At 38.9% G+C, this 17309-nt stretch overlaps 1 long non-coding RNA gene across 1 annotated transcript; it reads left to right on the forward strand.

The window, feature by feature from the left end:
- The first annotated feature begins 1775 nt into the window (after positions 1-1775).
- LOC148119566 (uncharacterized) lies at positions 1776-3557 on the forward strand. Its single transcript, XR_015735115.1, has 2 exons — positions 1776-2954; positions 3233-3557. It is a non-coding gene; the product is annotated as an uncharacterized LOC148119566 (long non-coding RNA).
- Positions 3558-17309: the final 13752 nt, after the last annotated feature.

The following is a 17309-nucleotide window of genomic DNA, read 5'->3' on the forward strand; positions in this document are numbered from 1 at the left end:
TCATACTAGGAAACACTGAAAACTCTCAGGAGAAAAAGAAAAAAGTAACATTAACAAATAACCAGACTAATAGCAACAAATAACTAACTGTACACCCTTAATTTTAAACTTGATTGTAAATGATTTTAACTCACTTAAAAGATACAGACTATTTCATTAAATTTTTAATAACAGAGATCAAAGTATTTATAACTCAGGATTAGTTTGAAGATGTGGAGGAAAAGAGACGATTTCCGTACCTTGAGTTCTGTCATCACAGCAAATTTATATAATAAATATGAGGATGGGAAAGATGGCTCAGTTGTTAAGAGCACTTGTTGTTCTTTCTGAGTATCTAAGTTCTGTTCCAGAATCCACGTCAGGAGTAACAAACATCTGTAACTTCTGCTCCAGGGACTTGGATTTACAGATGTCTGTAACTATGCCTCTGGCCACCATGGGCTTCTACACTCAGGTTCACATACTCACATGTAGACACACATCTACACATAATTTAAAATGATAAAACAATTAATATAAATAAATTGTTGAATTTTGTATGTGTCACTATCATATAGATATGAGTGATCAGAACATTTTCCTTCTAATAACAATAGACCACATAGGAATTGTTTCTAATTTCTGATTTCAGAAAATGATGTCACTGTATAAATATCTTCATCTATTTCCTAGGATCCAAGCTTTTAGCTAAGTGAAATGCTCAGTTACATGTGCTTCTATAGGGAGTTTTGAGCTGTCTCACTACTACATGTTGGGAGCCACCTGGAGGCACAGGTGGTCCTGCAGTTTGGAGGTAGCCATGTGGGGCTGAGCACCCTTGCTTGCACATGCTCAGACCAGCAGAATGGCATTAACCAATCAGGACAGCGTTCAAGTCTCTTCACCGTTTAAAAGCAGCTGCCTTGGGGCCCAACGCTCTCTCTCTAAGCTTTCTCTCGTCCCTGCTCTATCTTCCCTTCCCCCAATTTTCCTCAAGGGAATGCTCCAAATAAAGATGTGACCAGAGAAGGAATTCTCGTTTTTGGTGGCGTTCATTCCTGCGGGACAGGATGGCCCCCCGCAACTGGTGCCGAAACCCGGGACGCTGAGGGACCCTGACAACTACGCCGGGGGACCCTGAGAAGGAAGCGCCCAGCAACGTGCTGAAAGCCCGGGAGAAAAAGCCGAAATCAGACACCAGGACACAGAGAGCCGTGAATTTCAGAACTCTGAGAACGTGGAGCGGTGAGTGACGTCGGTTGAATTCCTCCAGAAAGGGGAGGAAAAAGAATTTCAAAGGATAGGCCTAAAAAGAAAAGAAAATACAAAAAAAAAAATCAAAGTTAAGGTATCTGAAAGAAGGTACAGAAAGCAACGGGGAAGAAAAATCCCTTAAGTTCAGTGCAGGAGGAATGTGAACAGCAGCAAAAAAGGCGAGGTAACTAAGGCGGGACTATGAGGACGATGGGGTACGGGAGACCGCGGCTTCCGCTCCCTTTCCGTCCACCTGCATACTCGCTGTTAGAGACGGAGGCAACAGTCTCGTTGGGAGGCGAGTTTGATCGTGTTCGAAGACTGCCTTTCCTGTTCTTAAAGAGCCACAGAGCTTTTGGAGGTGATTTTCGCCTAATTTTGATAAGAGAGCTCAGTCTCTGGCTCTCACGTACAGAAAACTTGAACTTTGATTTAGGAAGTAGCCGGCGGTGGTGGCGCACGCCTTTAATCCCAGCACTCGGGAGACAGAGGCGGAAGCTGCGCAGCAGCGCCGCTAAAGACCTAAAGACGGAGACCCCTGGGAAGGTCTGAGACTGGGGCCCCCGCGGCCCTAACCGGGCCCTCCACGGGTGGGCGGATGGCCCCCCCTCGCCGGAGACTCACGGCCGGTGGTGCGAATTCAATGCCTGAGGTGAGGCTGAGGTACAGTTCGCAGTTACGGGATAAACGGCGAGCCCGCGCACGGCCCGGGGCGGAGCCATGCCTTTGGGCCATGCGGAGCGCGCCACAATGGGCCTCAGAGGCGGGGCAACCGCCGCTGTCTGCTGCTGCCGCTGCCGCTGAGCCACAGCCGCCAAGAATTCAGTCAGATAAAAACATTTGTCGCCAAAAATTCAGTCAGATAAAAACATTTATCCCCCAAACATCGCCCCTTTGTCAGCAGGAAGTAGTTCGATGGTCTACGCCCATTCTCCCTCAAAGAACTGGTCCTAATTATCATAATAAAGGCGTGTCAACCTGGTTATCATTACCTATTGCCCCTGGCAACGGGTGGAATAAACAATGCTACCTAGAGGTTTTTTCATTTGAATGCAGGGAGCTGGAGAGATGGCTCAGAGTTTAAGAGCACTGCCTGCTCTTCCAAAGGTCCTGAGTTCAATTCCCAGTGACAACTGCTTTGGTTTTTAGACATAAGAGGGGGACTACACTACCAGTGACAGCTTCCCCCAGAGAAAGGATTTCTCTTGCATTCTATACATTTAATTTTTAATTCAAAATTTTGCTGGTACAGGCAAACAAGATTTGCTTTTTGAAGCAGAGACCTACAGGTCTCTAAGTTCAAAACCAGCCTACTTCCAGTACTGATTGTGCTGAATTTTTACACTGAGAGTTTTTAATACTCTTAAATGTTTATTTGGGAGGAGAGTTTTGTTTATATTTTTCTAGGAATGCTGACATACATCTGGATGCCAGCAAGACTGACAAGGGAAATAAAGAAGAGAGATGACCCAGTGGATGCTGAGTGTCCTGCTGTGGAAGATTCGTGCGGAGACAGCAGAGATGACCTTCTGGGCGGTGTCAAGAGCAGCTGTTTCACACCATCGACTTGAACAGCACCCTGTGCAACCTCTTATCTCTTACTCTACTTTGCCTTTTCCTTCCTTAGGAATGGGTGGGAGCAGAGATATTCTTGGCATGCTGCGTCTAGGTGGAAGTGCTGTATGTCTTTGATTGGTGTGCTACCTGCTAGCCCAAGTGAGGTGGGACAAGGTCTTTGTGACACAGGCCTTGGCAGTCTTGGAATGTGTATCCTCACACCAAGTTTGGCTCTCAGCTTCAAAAGAGCTCATAGGCAATTAGCCATGCATAGCCTTAGCACCCTCTAGGGACCAGATAGTCCCACAAAGCATGGAGAAAGGTATGCATAGGCAGAGGGTGTGCAGACACAGCCCTAGCACTCCCAGGGAAGTAGTTGTCCCATTGCACGGGAAGGGTGTGTCTTGCTTTTCTTTTCTTTAATCGGTCCACACATCATGAGGTGGGGACCAGATTGAAGAATAGTTTTGCCTTATTGCTCTTATTAACAAGAGAAGAGGGAGATGTTGGGAGCCACCTGGAGGCACAGGTGGTCCTGCAGTTTGGAGGTAGCCATGTGGGGCTGAGCACCCTTGCTTGCACATGCTCAGACCAGCAGAATGGCATTAACCAATCAGGACAGCGTTCAAGTCTCTTCACCGTTTAAAAGCAGCTGCCTTGGGGCCCAACGCTCTCTCTCTAAGCTTTCTCTCGTCCCTGCTCTATCTTCCCTTCCCCCAATTTTCCTCAAGGGAATGCTCCAAATAAAGATGTGACCAGAGAAGGAATTCTCGTTTTTGGTGGCGTTCATTCCTGCGGGACAGGATGCGCGCCCCGCAACTACATACAAACATACTGAATTGAACTTTAAAAAATGAAAGTACTGTTCCCTGAAGTTTAACTTAGTGTTCTGCCAGGGTTTGAGGATAACTCTGACTTTGATCTCAAAGCTTGTAAATGTTTTTTATTAAGAAATTCTCATATAAAGACACCCATCTTTCCTCATAAAGGAACAAAATTGAACAAATCTATTAGATATATTTTCAGTGGTTTTTCTTCAGCAAGTAATTTTTGATAAATTAACCCTGTCAATGGATTACATAATAGTCACTTATATTATTATTACTCCCCCTTTCTGAATTCACCTCTTAGTCTCTATAGTTAATTGGCTCCATTTCCACACAATATAGCTACTAGCCTATAATTATGTTAGAAACTCTGAAACCACTTTTATCAAATTAACTGATAATGGTTTAAGATTTTGTTTCATTTATAAAAGATTTTTTGTTGCACACTTATGACAGTTATCCATTAGGAACCATAAAATACTTGTGTAGTCTTAACTTTACAACAGCACAACTAAAAATGTTAAAAAGTAAAAATTCATGAGAGTATTAGAGCATCCTGACAGGATTCCATATGAAATCACTTCCTCTATTGTCAAGTCATTTATATTAATGAAGTTAAATCATACTATGTAATCAGAAAATTATCATTAATTTGCCATCACAACCTTGCAAGATTAGAGAAGAATAGTTGAGTGAAATTTCAAGTAGCTAGTAATTTTCATATGGAGAATTCCTAAATCTAGTCTCTTCAGGAGAATTAATATATAAACTTTGTAAATCTGCATAAATGTCCAACTAAATTGGCAAACTCAAGAATTTATAGTAAAATAGTATGTGTTGATAATTTCTTACAACAAACTAGGGGAAAGATCTGAGCTGCATTAAATTTTGAAACCTGGTAATACTTTGGATTGGTGTAAAGATACCATGTAGTAAAATCTTCACCAGAATAAATAGGCCTCACATATATAATATTTAGATTTTGCAATAACGACTTACTCTTGGTCTGATATACCAATGAAACATCTCCCAATTTTAAAGGAATATCAAAATTAACAACTGTAATTATTTCTAATGGCTTAACTGCTTAGGACTATTGACCCTCTTCTACTTATCTCCTTAGTCCCACTGTCTTCTTGCCTTGCTTTTTTTTTCCAATTTATATCATTCAAACATTTACTTGATTTCTTTTGTTTTTCTTGAATTTTTATTTAATATTTTCAGACTGTAGTTGTATAGTAATTGAGGTCTGGAAATAAAATTTCAGAGAAGGTAGATCCCTATATTTCCTTATTTTCCTTTTAAAATTATTTTTATTGAGCTATGTATTTTTATCTTTCCTATACCTCCCATTCTACCTTCTTGCATGGTCCAAATGCTCCCAATTTACTTAGGAGATCTCTTTTTATATTTCCCATATAAATTAAATCAATGTGTGTCTCTCTTAGGGTCCTCTTTGTTGTGTAGATTTTCTGGAATTGTGAATTGTAGGCTGGTTTTCTTTGCTTTATGTCTAAAAGCCACTTATGAGTGAATACATATGATGTTTGTTCTTCTGGATCCAGATTACCTCACTCAATATGATGTTCTCTAGATACATCCATTTACCCAAAAATTTCAAGATGTGATTTTTTTCTGCTGTGTAGTACTCCATTGTGCAAATGTACCACATTTTCCATATCCATTCTTTGACAAAGGAGCATTTAGGTTGTTTCCAAGTTCTTGTTATGACAAATAATGCATAGTGAACACAGTTGAGCATATGTCCTTGTGGTATGACTGAGCATCTTTTGGATATATACCCAAATGTGGTATTGAGGAAGATTGTTTCCTAATTTTCTGAGAAACAACTATACTGATATCTAATAGGGCTATACCAGCTTGTGCTCCCACCAGCAATGGAGGAGTGTTCCCTTACTCCACATCCTCTCCAGCATAAGATGTCATCAGTGTTTATGATCTTGGCTATTCTTATAGGCGTAAGATGGAATCTCAGAGAAATCTTGATTTGCATTTCTCTGATGGCTAAGGATGTTGATCATTTCCTTAAATGTCTTTAAGCCATTTTAGATCCCTCTGTTGAGAGTTCTCTGTTTAGGTTTGTACTCCATTTTTTATTGGATTATTTGTTGTTTTGATGACCAATTTCTTGAGTGCTTTGTTTATTTTGGAGATCAGCCCTCTATTCAATGTAGGATTGGTGAAGGCTTTTTCCCATTTTGTAGGCTGCCATTTGTCTTGTTGACTGTGTTCTTTGCTTTACAGACGTGTCTCAGTTTCAGGAGGTTGTCATTTATTAATTGTTTTTCTCAGTGTCTGTGCGACTGGGGTTATATTTAGAAAGTGGTCTTTTGTGCGAATGCATTCAAGCGTACTTCTCACTTTCTCTTCTATGAGGTTCAGTGTGGTTGGTTTTATGTTGAGGTCTTTGATCCTTTTGGACTTCAGTTTTCTACATGACCGATCTGGATCTATTTTCTTTCTTCCACATGTTAATGTCCAGTTATGCCAGCACCATTTGTTAAATATGCTTTCTTTTTTCCATTTTGTATTTTTGTTTCTTGGCAAAAATCAGGTGTTTGTTGGTGTTTAGATTAATATCTGGGTCTTTGATTCAGTTCCTTTGGTCCTCCTGCCTGTTTTCATGCCAATAGAATATTTTTTAGTACTCTAGCTTTGTAGTGGCATTTGAAGTCAGGGACCATGATGCCCCCAATAGTTTCTTGTTGACAGAGATTTCTGTCCAGCTTTCTCCTGCAGTCATTCAGTTCCAAAGAAACACATAGAGGCATATATTAATTATAAACTGGTTGGCTGATTGGCAATTTAGCTCAGGCTTCTTATTAACTAATTCTTACTTCTTAAATTGACCCATTATTTTTGTCTGTAAGCACGTGGATTGGTACATTTTATCAGTGAGGAATTCATCTTGTTTCCTCTGTGTCTGAATGATGACTTCAGACTGTTTTATACTCTTCCCAGAATTCTCTTGTTCTGCTTGCCCTGCCTACACTTCCTGCCTTGCTAATGGCCAATCATTGTTTTATTAAAGCAATGAACTGAAAAACCTTTATAATATATGAGAACATTATTATAAAGCGCTTCTCCCCTGTTTTTTATTAGCTGTTGTTCCTTCCTCAGCAGTCATACAATTCAAAGACAACACAATAATATACAGTTTCCAGACTTGCTGTGTATTTTTCAACTTTACATATCTTTATTTAAAACTATATTTTTTTCTTTTTCTTTTTAATTTTTGTGGGTTTTTTGTAGTGCAACATAGTTAGTCATGCATAAATCCTTTTATTCATATATCTTCATGGGCATGTGTACATTGCAAAGAGTAATTGTTCTGGATCAGGGCCTCTGTATTCTGCTACATTATTGATACTGGGCCCTCATGGGGACTCCTATTGGATATCCTGTTTTTGTCATGTGTCATGGAGATCCTGAAGCTCTGGGCCTTCATTTATGATTATTCTTACAAGCCACGCCCACTCCCTCTCCCATCCGCTGAGGCAGGTTGATCTTCAGCTTCCGGCCTGAGCTCGCTCTCTTTTTCGTTTTCTTCTAGGAGAGGCAACTTCACTTCTGCTTCTCTCCCCACTTCTCTGCTTCCCTCCTTTCTCTGTCTCTCTTTTCCTCTTTCTCTCTCTCTCCCTCTCTCTCTCTCCCTCCCTCTCCCCCTCTCACCACCCTTCTCCCCTTTTGCCTTCCCCTCCATAGCTCCCTGAGTAAATATTTAACTTCATTTCTACATGTCGTGTCTATCCATGTTTCTGTTTCCTGCCCGCCCGCCATATGTCTCCCTGCCTGGGACCAGCCAGCACTCGAGGACCAGCAGCCGTTTCTGCCTGGTACTAGCTGCTCCCAGGGCCCGCAGCCTGCCTCCACATGGCCCACTACCACTGTTTGGAGACCTACAGCATTTCTGATGACTACTGCCATCGGGGATCTTGCAGCATTTTAAAAGATCATAACACCTGCAGGACTGGATCCTTCACCTGCTCCATAAAATCATAGATGGGGTGGATGTTGGCATGGGCCAAATCATAACCCTGGTTCGAGACCTGGGTAGATGAAGGGTTAATCAGCTCACTAGTTCTCCCCTGTTTTCACCTCCAGAGAGAGCTCTCCATTACCCCAGATATTTTACCCCTTGCAGCAATGATCAATGGGCAGGGATAGTTCTCTACTTTTTCAAGGCTTAATTCATGGGTCTTCTCTGCAGATTTAATCAAGACAGAACTGTTTGCTTTTGGTCAAAACTTCCTGTCTTACCTGACTGTCCAGTGTTTCTGATAACCTAAGGATGCTCAGAATTCCTTTTTCTGTGAAACTATGTAACTTTTGGTTTTTTGAGGCAGAGTTTCTCTGTGTATCATTGGCTGTCCTGGAAATCACTCTAAACACCAGGCTGTCCTTGAACTCACAGAGATCTGACTGCCTATCCTTTCCAAGTGCTAGGATTAAAGTGTGTGCCTCAAAATCCAACTTTCTCTCTCTCTCTCTCTCTCTCTCTCTCTCTCTCTCTCTCTCTCTCTCTCTCTCTAAGGACTTTATTCTCTTTTTTTCCCCACACATATTTTAAACACACTCTAAACTGTTTATAGGTTTTTTTAATCTGAATCAGTCTTTATTGTATATCTGTCTTTCTGACCACGAGTCTTTAATTTGCTAAGCAACATAATTAGCATTAAAGCTGTGACTTTGATGACTGCATCCACCCTTCCCTTAGCCTTCTGAGAGTATAGCCCCATGGCAGAGGTACTAGTCAGAGCCATTTTTATTGCCAGAACTCTATGAAGCTTCAAGGTCCCTCTTATCACCAATAAGCATGCTGGCAGCTATTCATAGACACCATTTAAATACTTTTTGCCAGAACCTCTTAAAAGGGCTCCAAGATTTTTGCAGCTAAAGCTGTTTCAGGAAGCCACTCTTAAATGAGATGTAGTTGCCTCTAGCAAACAGAGCTCACCTGAGGAAATCGTGCTACCTAGAAACCATGCTTCACACTGTTCTTTTGTGTCTCTAATTATGTCCCAAGCATTCTTGGGGTTTTATATGGGTGCAGTTGACCTAATTGGCACCATTTGTTGGCAGTAGACACTCTTAATTTAAGGGTCATGAGTTCAGGCTGAACGTTGGGCACCAGATGATGACGGAAGTTACAAAATAATCCCACACTAATTCAAAATTACGTATATTAGTTATATATTTAGTGGAGACTCACAGATCACTGTCTAGATCAAAGTCCTCAGTATAAGAAGGGAACAGGAACTGAATCTAGCAGCCCAAAGTGAGAACCAGAAACAAGAAAGTGTTCACATCCTGTACAAATGCATTTATAGTATAATAGACCATGCCCAACTGGGCTGGTATCTTAAAGGCTTCTGACTGAAGGAGCTCCCACAGCAGTTTCTTTATTGTACAGGATTGTTTTGACTAATCTAGATGTTTTTCTTTTTCCTCTGAAGTTGAATATTTTTTTTCAAGGTCTGTCAAGAATTTTGCTGTGAATTTGCTGAGCATTGAACTGAATCTGTAGATTGCTCTTGGGAAGATTGACATTTTTATTATGTGAAATTTACCTACTCAAGAACATGGGACCTCTTTCCATTATGTGGTGTCTTCTTCAATTTTTTTTCTTCAGAGATTTAAAGATCTTGTCATACAGGTCTTCCACTTGTTTAGTTATAATTACTCCAAAATATTTTATGCTATTAGTGGCTATTGTGAAGGGTGATGTTTTTCTGATTTCCTTCTTAGCTCATTAATCATCAGTGTAAAGAAGGGCTACTGATTGTCTTCCAAATTAATCTTGGACATTAATAAAGGTGTTTTTATGAGATGTATAAGTTCCTTGGTCTATTAATGGGGCTCACTTATGCAAACTACCCTACTGTCAACAAATAGTGAGAGTTTGACTTCTTTTATGATTTGTATCCACTTAATCTCCTTCTGTTGTCTTATTGCTCTAGCTAGTACCTCAAGTACTTTATTGAATAGATATGGAGACAATGGACAACCTGTCTTGTTCTTGATTTCAGTGGAATTGTATTGATTTTTCTCTCCATTTAGTTTGATATTGGTTGTTGGCTTGCTATATATTTCCTTTATTTTGTTTATGTATGTTCTTTTTATCCCTGTTCTCTCCAATGCCTTTATCATGAAGTAGTGTTGTATTTTGTCAAAGGCTATTTCAACATCTAATGAGATGATCATGTGATTTTTTCTTAGTTTGTTTATATGGTGGATAACATTGACAGATTTTCCCATGTTGAACCATCCTTGCATGTATGGGATGAAGTTGACTTGATCATAATGAATGATTTTCCTGGTGTGCTCTTGGATTGAGTTTGCCAATATTTTATTTGTATTTTTGTATGAGTGTTTATGGGATAGCTTTGTCTGTAATTCACTTTCTTAGTAATGTTTTTGTGCGGTTTGGATATCAGGGTAATTGTAGCCTCATGAAAAGTGTTTGTTAATGTTCCTTCTGTTTCTATTTATGGAGCAATTTAAGGAGTTTGGGTATAAGTTCTTCTTTGAAAATCTTGTAGAATTCAGTGCTGAAATCTGATCCAATCCTTTTCTTTGTTTGGGAGAGTTTTGAAGGCTGTTTCCATTTCTTTAGCAGTTATAGGTCTATTAAATTTTCTTATCTGGTCTTTACTTACTTTTGGCAAGTGATATTTATGCAGAAAATTGTCCATTTTCTTTAAGTTTTTTAGTTTGCAGGGTACAGTTTTTTTGAAATATGACTCAATGACTCTGGATTTGCTCCATGACTGTTGTTATGTCTCCTTTTTCATTTCTGATTTTGATAATATGCATGTTCTCTCTCTGACTTTTGGTTATTTTGGATAAAGGATTCTCTATTTTGCTGATTTTTTTCAAAGAACCAACTCTTTGTCTCATTGATTTTTTTGTGTTGTTTTCTTTGTTACTATTTGTTGATTTCAGCTCTCAATTTGATTATTTCCTGCCGTCTAATTTTCCTCAGTGAGGAAGACTTCTTTTTGTTCCAGAGTTTTCAAATGTTATGCTATCTCACTAGTGTGGGATTTCTCTAGCTTCTTTACATAAGCATTTAGTGCTATCAACTTTCACTTTTACACTTCTTTCATTGTGTTCATAAATTTGGGTATGTGGTGTGGTCATTTTCATTGAATTTTAGGAAGTCTTTAATTTCTTCCTTTATTTCTTCCTTGACCCATTGATAATTCAGGTGAGCATTTTTTAATATCCATGTGTTTGTGGGCTTTCCAAAATTAGTGTTGTTGAATTATAATTTTAAGCCATGGTCACCTGATAAGATACATGAGGTATTTTCAATTTTTTGTATGTGTTGAAGTTTCCTTTGTTACCTAACATGTAGTCAATTTTTGAGAAAATTTTCATGAGGTGCTGAGAAGAAGGTATATTCTTTTACGTTTGGATGGACTGTTCTATAGATGTCTATTAAGTACATCTGAGTAATAACATCTATTAATTCCTTTATTTCTCTGTTAATTTTCAGTCTTAAAAACTTGTCCAGTGTTTAGAGTGGGGTGTTAACCTTATGTGTGAGGTTTATTGTGTAATTTAAGCTTTAGTATTGTTTCTCTTACATATGAGTGTACCCTTTTATTTAGGGTATAGATTTTCAGTATTGAGATTTCCTCTTGGTGGATTTTTCCTGTTAATAATATGAAATGTATTTCTTTGTCTCTTTTAATTGATTTTAATTTGAAGTCTATTCTGTTAGATATTAAAATAGCTACACCAGCTTGTCTCTTAGGTCCATTTGGTTGGAAATTTTTTCCCAACTCTTTACTTTGAGGTAATGTCTGTCTTTAAAGGTGAGATATGTTTCTTTTTTTATTTTTTAATCAAATCACTGTATGGCCTATTAGCTCTAACTTCTTATTGGCTAGCTTTTATTTCTTAGTTTAACCCATTCCCATTATTTTATATTTGATAATGGGGCTTGTGATCTACCAGCAAGGTTTTGGCATGTCTGTCTCCAACAGAGGCTCCATGACTTCTCCCGAACTTCACCTCCTATTTTCCAGCATTCAGTTTAGTTTTCCTTGCCTAGATCAACTGTACTCTATCATAAACTCAAGACCTTTTTTTCATTAACCAATGGTAATCACAGCATACAAAGGGAAATTCCATATTACCCACACTCCCAATTTAGTCAGGAAATCTTGTCTTTTTCCTCTTCCCATGAGATAATCTATATATCGTTCTTTGAGCATTAAGCTTGTTACTTAGCCTCTCTGGGGTCACAGACTACAAGTTAAATATCCTTGGCTTTATAGATACTATCCACTTACAAGTGAGTACATACCATGTCTATCTTTCTTGACCTGGGGTACCTCACTCAGGATGGCTTTTTCTAGTTTCACCCATTTTTGTGCAAATTTCAAAATATCATTTTTTACCCCTGATTAGTACTCCATGATGTAAATGTATCACATTTTCTTTATTTATTCTATGGTTAAATAACATCTTGGTTGATTTCAGGTCTTGGCTATTACAAATAATGCTGCTATGAATATAGTTGAACCAATGTTCATGTAGTATGATTGAGCATCCTTTAGGTATATGCACAAGAGTAGTAATGCTTGGTCCTGAGGTAGGTGGATTCTCAATTTTCTGAGGTACGTCCACACTGATTTCGAGAGTGGTTGTACAAGTTTGCATTCCTACCAGCAATGGAGGAGTGTTCCCCTTACTCCACATCCTCTTCAGCATAAGTTATCATTAGTCTTTTTGATCTTAGCCATTCTGACTAGTGTAAGATGGTATTTCATAGTCATTTTGATTTGCATTCAACTGGCAGCTAAGGATGTTGAACATTTCCTTAACTGTTTTTCAGCCATTTGAGATTCTTCTGTTGATAATTCTCTGTTTATATCTGTGGGAGCCTGGTTTGTTTGGATGCTCACTTTTATAGCCCTGGATGGATGGGGGAGGACCTTGGACTTCCCATGGGGCAGGGAACCCTGACTGCTCTTAGGACTAGAGAGGGAGGATGAGGTGGAGAGGGGGAGGGAAAAGGGAGGCAGGGAGGAGGTGAAAATTTTTAATAAATAAAAAAAGTAGAGTACAGACCTAAACAGAGAACTCTCCATAGAGGAGAATGTGGAGAACTGAAAGACACTTAAGGAAATGCTCAATATCCTTAGCCATCAGAGAAATGCAAATAAAAACAACTCTGAGATTCCATCTTACACCTGTAAAAATGGCCAAGAACAAAAACACTGATGACAACTTATGCTGGAGAGATTGTGGGGTAAAGGGAACACTCCTGCATTGCTGGTGAGAATGCAAGCTGGTACAGCCCCTTTGGATATCACTATGGCAATGTCTCAGAAAATTAGAAAACAATCTTCCTCAAGACCCAGTAATACCACTTTTGGGTATATATCCAAAGGATACTCAATTGTGCCACAAGATCATGTGCTCAACTATGTTCATAGCAGCATTCTTTGTCATAGCCAGAACCTAGAAAAAACCTAAATGCCCCTAGATCAAAGAATGAAAAAGGAAAATGTGGTATACTTAGCCTGTATATTTTCATAGGTGAGTTGTGTCCATTTATATTAAAGGATATTAATGATCAGTGATGGCGAGTTCTGTTATATTAGTTTTCATTATTATTGATGTTATTGTGTTTTTTCCCTTCTTATGGACTTTCTGCTAAGAAATTATTGTCTGTGATTTTGTAAATGATGGTAGGTTTTCCTTTATTACTTGGCCTTTTTCCTTTGTAGCTCTCAATATTTTTTCTTTATTCTGTATATTTAATATTTTAATTTTCATGTAGTGAGAGGACATATTTTTGTTCCATTCTATTTGGTGTTGTGTAAGTTTCTCATATGCATGTTTTTTCTTTGTGTTGGGAAAGTTTTCTTGCTTGATTTTGTTGAATATATTTTCTGTGCTTTTGATTGGATTTCTTCTCCTTCTTGTATCCCTTATCCCTATTATTTGTAGAATTGATCTTTTCATGATGTCCCATATTTCTTGGAAATTTTTGTTAAGTTTTTGTTTGATTTAATGTTTTCTTTGACCAATGAGTCTATTTTCTTTATTGTATCTTCAGTGCTTGATATTCTGTCTTCCATCTCTTGTATTTGGTTGATTATGCTTGCATTTGTTGCTCCTGATAATTTTCTCATAATTTCTGTTACTATAATTCCCTCAGTTTGTGTTTTCTTTTTTGTCTCTATTTTGGTTTTTAAGTTTTGAATTGTTTCTTTCATGTGTTTGATTGCTTTTTCTTGGTTTTATTTAAGGGATTTGTTGATTTCTTTCCATTTCTTGTTTGTCTTTTCATCCATTTCTTTGTGGGAATTTTTCACTTCCTCTTTAATAGCCTCAAACATTTTCCTAAAGTTAATTTTTAGGTCATTTTCTTCTGCTTAATCACTACTTGGGTATTTAAGTCTTGCTGTTGCAGGGCCAATAGTTTTTGTTGGTGTTATGCTTCCCTCTGTGGTGCTGAGTTTGTTCTTACCTTGTCTACCCATCTTTTCCTCTGATTGATGTATTTGGGGCTGTGTCTCTGGTAATCAGTCTTGGAATCAGTTGATCCAGGGTTCAGATGGTTGCTACTTATGGTGCAGTCAGGGCTTTGTATCCAGTCAACCCAGAGGTCAATTGGTGTTCTGGAAGTTGCCAGTACTCCCAGGAGTCACTCTGTAATCCCAGGTGTCATTCATATCTGCTCACTCAAAGGTTTCTTGCTAGAGGCCACTGCCCCTGAAGTTACTACCTTGGGCCTGCTCTCTTGGTGGTGGCTCCCTTCCACCTGTTACAGTGAAGGTTGTTGCCTCAGGCCTGCTCTGGCAGAAGTCACTGGCTCAAGCTTTCTGCTGTGGAGGTTGCTGCCTTGGGCTTACTCCAGATAAGGCTCAGTCATGTTCCCAGAGATGTCCCTCTCTTGGGCCTGCTCCTGTGAAGGTCCCTGGATTGAGCCTGCTCCTGCACATGTCTATGGTTTGGGCCTGTTCCCTCGGTGGTGAATCCCTTTACCTGCGCTACTGTGGAGGTCACTGCCTTGGGCCTGCTCAAGCAGAAGTCATTGGCTCAAGCCTGCTCCAGTGGAGTTCTCTGTCTCTGGCATGCTCTGGTGAAGGTTACTCTCTCTGGTCAGTGGGCTATGTCTTGTTCTCCATCTCTTTTCTGGGCTTTCTGGCTTCTTCTTGATAGGATGTGAGCCAAAAGTTGGTTGTCCTTGTGTCTTTGTGGTGTGCAGATAATGTCATTGTCACCAGTATTACATGTTTTTTTTAAGAAATAAAATTCTTCCCAGATACATGTTTTCTGATATATATATATATATATGTGTGTGTGTGTGTGTGTGTGTGTGTGTGTGTTTATATATGTATACACACATATATGCATAAAAATTTGTGTACAGAGGCCAATGGAATGGGGGGACAAGAAAGCAAATGTCACAAGTTTCCTTTCCAAGAAAATGAAATGAATTTACACTGAAATATTGCTAATCAAATGAACAAATAGCAGTTTTAGGATGTGGGATGTCTTTTTATATAGGTTTTGTCTTTATTGGTTGATGAATAAAGCTGTTTAATACAATGACTTAGCAGAGTAAAGTCAGGCAGGATATCTAAACAGAGATATAGAGAGAGAGTAGGCAGAGTCAAAGAGATGCCAAAAGAGACAAATGCCAAAACCTTTTCCAGTAAGCCACAGCCTTGTGGTGGTACACAGATTAATAGATTTGGGTTAACTTAAGATATATGAGCTAGATAGAAATGTGCCTATGCTTTTGCCCAAAGAGTGTTGTTTTTAATATAGTTTCTGTGTGATTATTTATGCCTGGGCAGCCAGGAATGAATGAACAGTCTCCTTCTACAGTTTTACACTAAGAGAAAGGTACATGTATTTTGAATTACAAGCCATATGGCCTAGGTGGTAAATTTTCTTGGTTTCTTATCTTACTGGAATTATTGAAAGTCAGTCTTGAATCTTACATATGAGAGCTACACAAAGAAAAGTTAGTATGTGTCGAGGCAAGTAGTAGATTTTGTGTGTGTGTGTGTGTGTGTGTATTTGTGTATGTGTGAATTACAATACAATGTCACTATAAAAATTTTAGTAGTAAATACCAAAATATTACTGAAGATATCACATTATATCCTGAAAACTGAAGTTTCTAAGTACTACAATAATTGACCACCAATGATGAAGAACTTAAGAAGCAAAAGTTTTCCCTTGGCTGAGCCTCAAATGAATTCACCTTTGGGAGATACCTCTCATATTTTGTTATTTCAATTGATGTGTGCAGTCAACTCTTAGAATAACTGAAAGTAAAGCTAGAAGGTTAAAGGACTATGGACCTCACTAATTCTTAGTAGTTCCATAGATTGAGTCACATATATCTCAGAGGTGCTTCCAGAAGCTTTCAGTCTCTGCTTAATGAAGACATGAAGGAGAAAGGGTCAGTTACATGTGCTTATATGTAATCTGCTTAATGTTAGTAACTCAGGTCCAGTTCTTTTTTTTTATTTTCATTGCTCAACTGTTCATAAAATTCAGAGTGGAGTATGATATGTCTGCTGATATAGTGAATGTTCATTTTTTTTTTGGCAAGTTCTGCACTTCAAACCTATGCATATTTTACTTTTTCTCACAGGCCACAAATGGGAACTTCACCTGTCGTTTCTTGGTTTGGTAGTTATTTTATTTATATTATGATAGGACTAAAAGGTATTGAAGGTATGAAATTATGAGTGTTTTTTTAAATAGCACATTACTACTCTTTCTATTATAGTTAAGATATACCACTTCAGAGCAGGATGATTCTAATGAGATAACTTATGTTCCCTTTTCATCTAGAATTCAATTGTGTAAAAGGAGGAACTGAAAATAAACATTTTGTTTTCTTTTTCTTTGAAATATAATTTTTTATTAATTGTTTGGCAATTTCACAACATACACCCCAATCTCACTCATTTCCCTGTTCCTCCATATCTGACTTCCACCTTTGTAGTGTTCCCCCTTAAAGAAAAACTCATCAGAGCAAGGGACTGAGCTCCCAAGGTCCAGTTGAAGGGCAGATGGAGGGAGAAGACAAGCAAGGAAGTCAGTACTGCGAGGGGTTGGTCCACCCACTGAGGCAGTGTGCCTGTCCTAAGGGGAGCTCACCTAATCCAGCTGGACCCGGTCTGAATGAGCATGTGATCAAACTGGACTCTCTGATTGTGGCTGACAATGGGGGCTGACTGGGAAGCCATTGATAAAGGCACTGGGGCTTGTTTTTACAGCATGTTCTGGCTTTTTGGGACCCTAGTCTATATGGATGCACAACTTCCTAGGCCTGGATATAGGGGGAAGGGCCTTGGACTTCCCACAGGGCAGGGTTCCCTGCCCTTTCTCATGCAGGAAGAGGGAGGGAGGAGGGTGAGTGGGAGAGTGGGAGGGGATTGGTAGGAGGGGAGGAAGTGTAAATTTTTGAATGGAATAATAAAATAAATAATAATAATAATAAAAGTTTTCCCTTGGAAAATTGATAGAACAAGCTGCATGGGCTAATAAATTATTCCCTTTCCTCTACATAGCCCTGAACAGTTTTATGATTTAAAAGAATTTAAAATTAAATATAGAAGTATATAAAATCCCCAAATATCGGCATATGAAGTGACAATTATCTCTGGCATCTGGTGTACA

The sequence above is a fragment of the Myodes glareolus genome, chromosome 16, assembly GCF_982192425.1.
Source record: "Myodes glareolus chromosome 16, mMyoGla1.1, whole genome shotgun sequence".
In the NCBI taxonomy this organism is placed as follows: Eukaryota; Metazoa; Chordata; class Mammalia; order Rodentia; family Cricetidae; genus Myodes; species Myodes glareolus.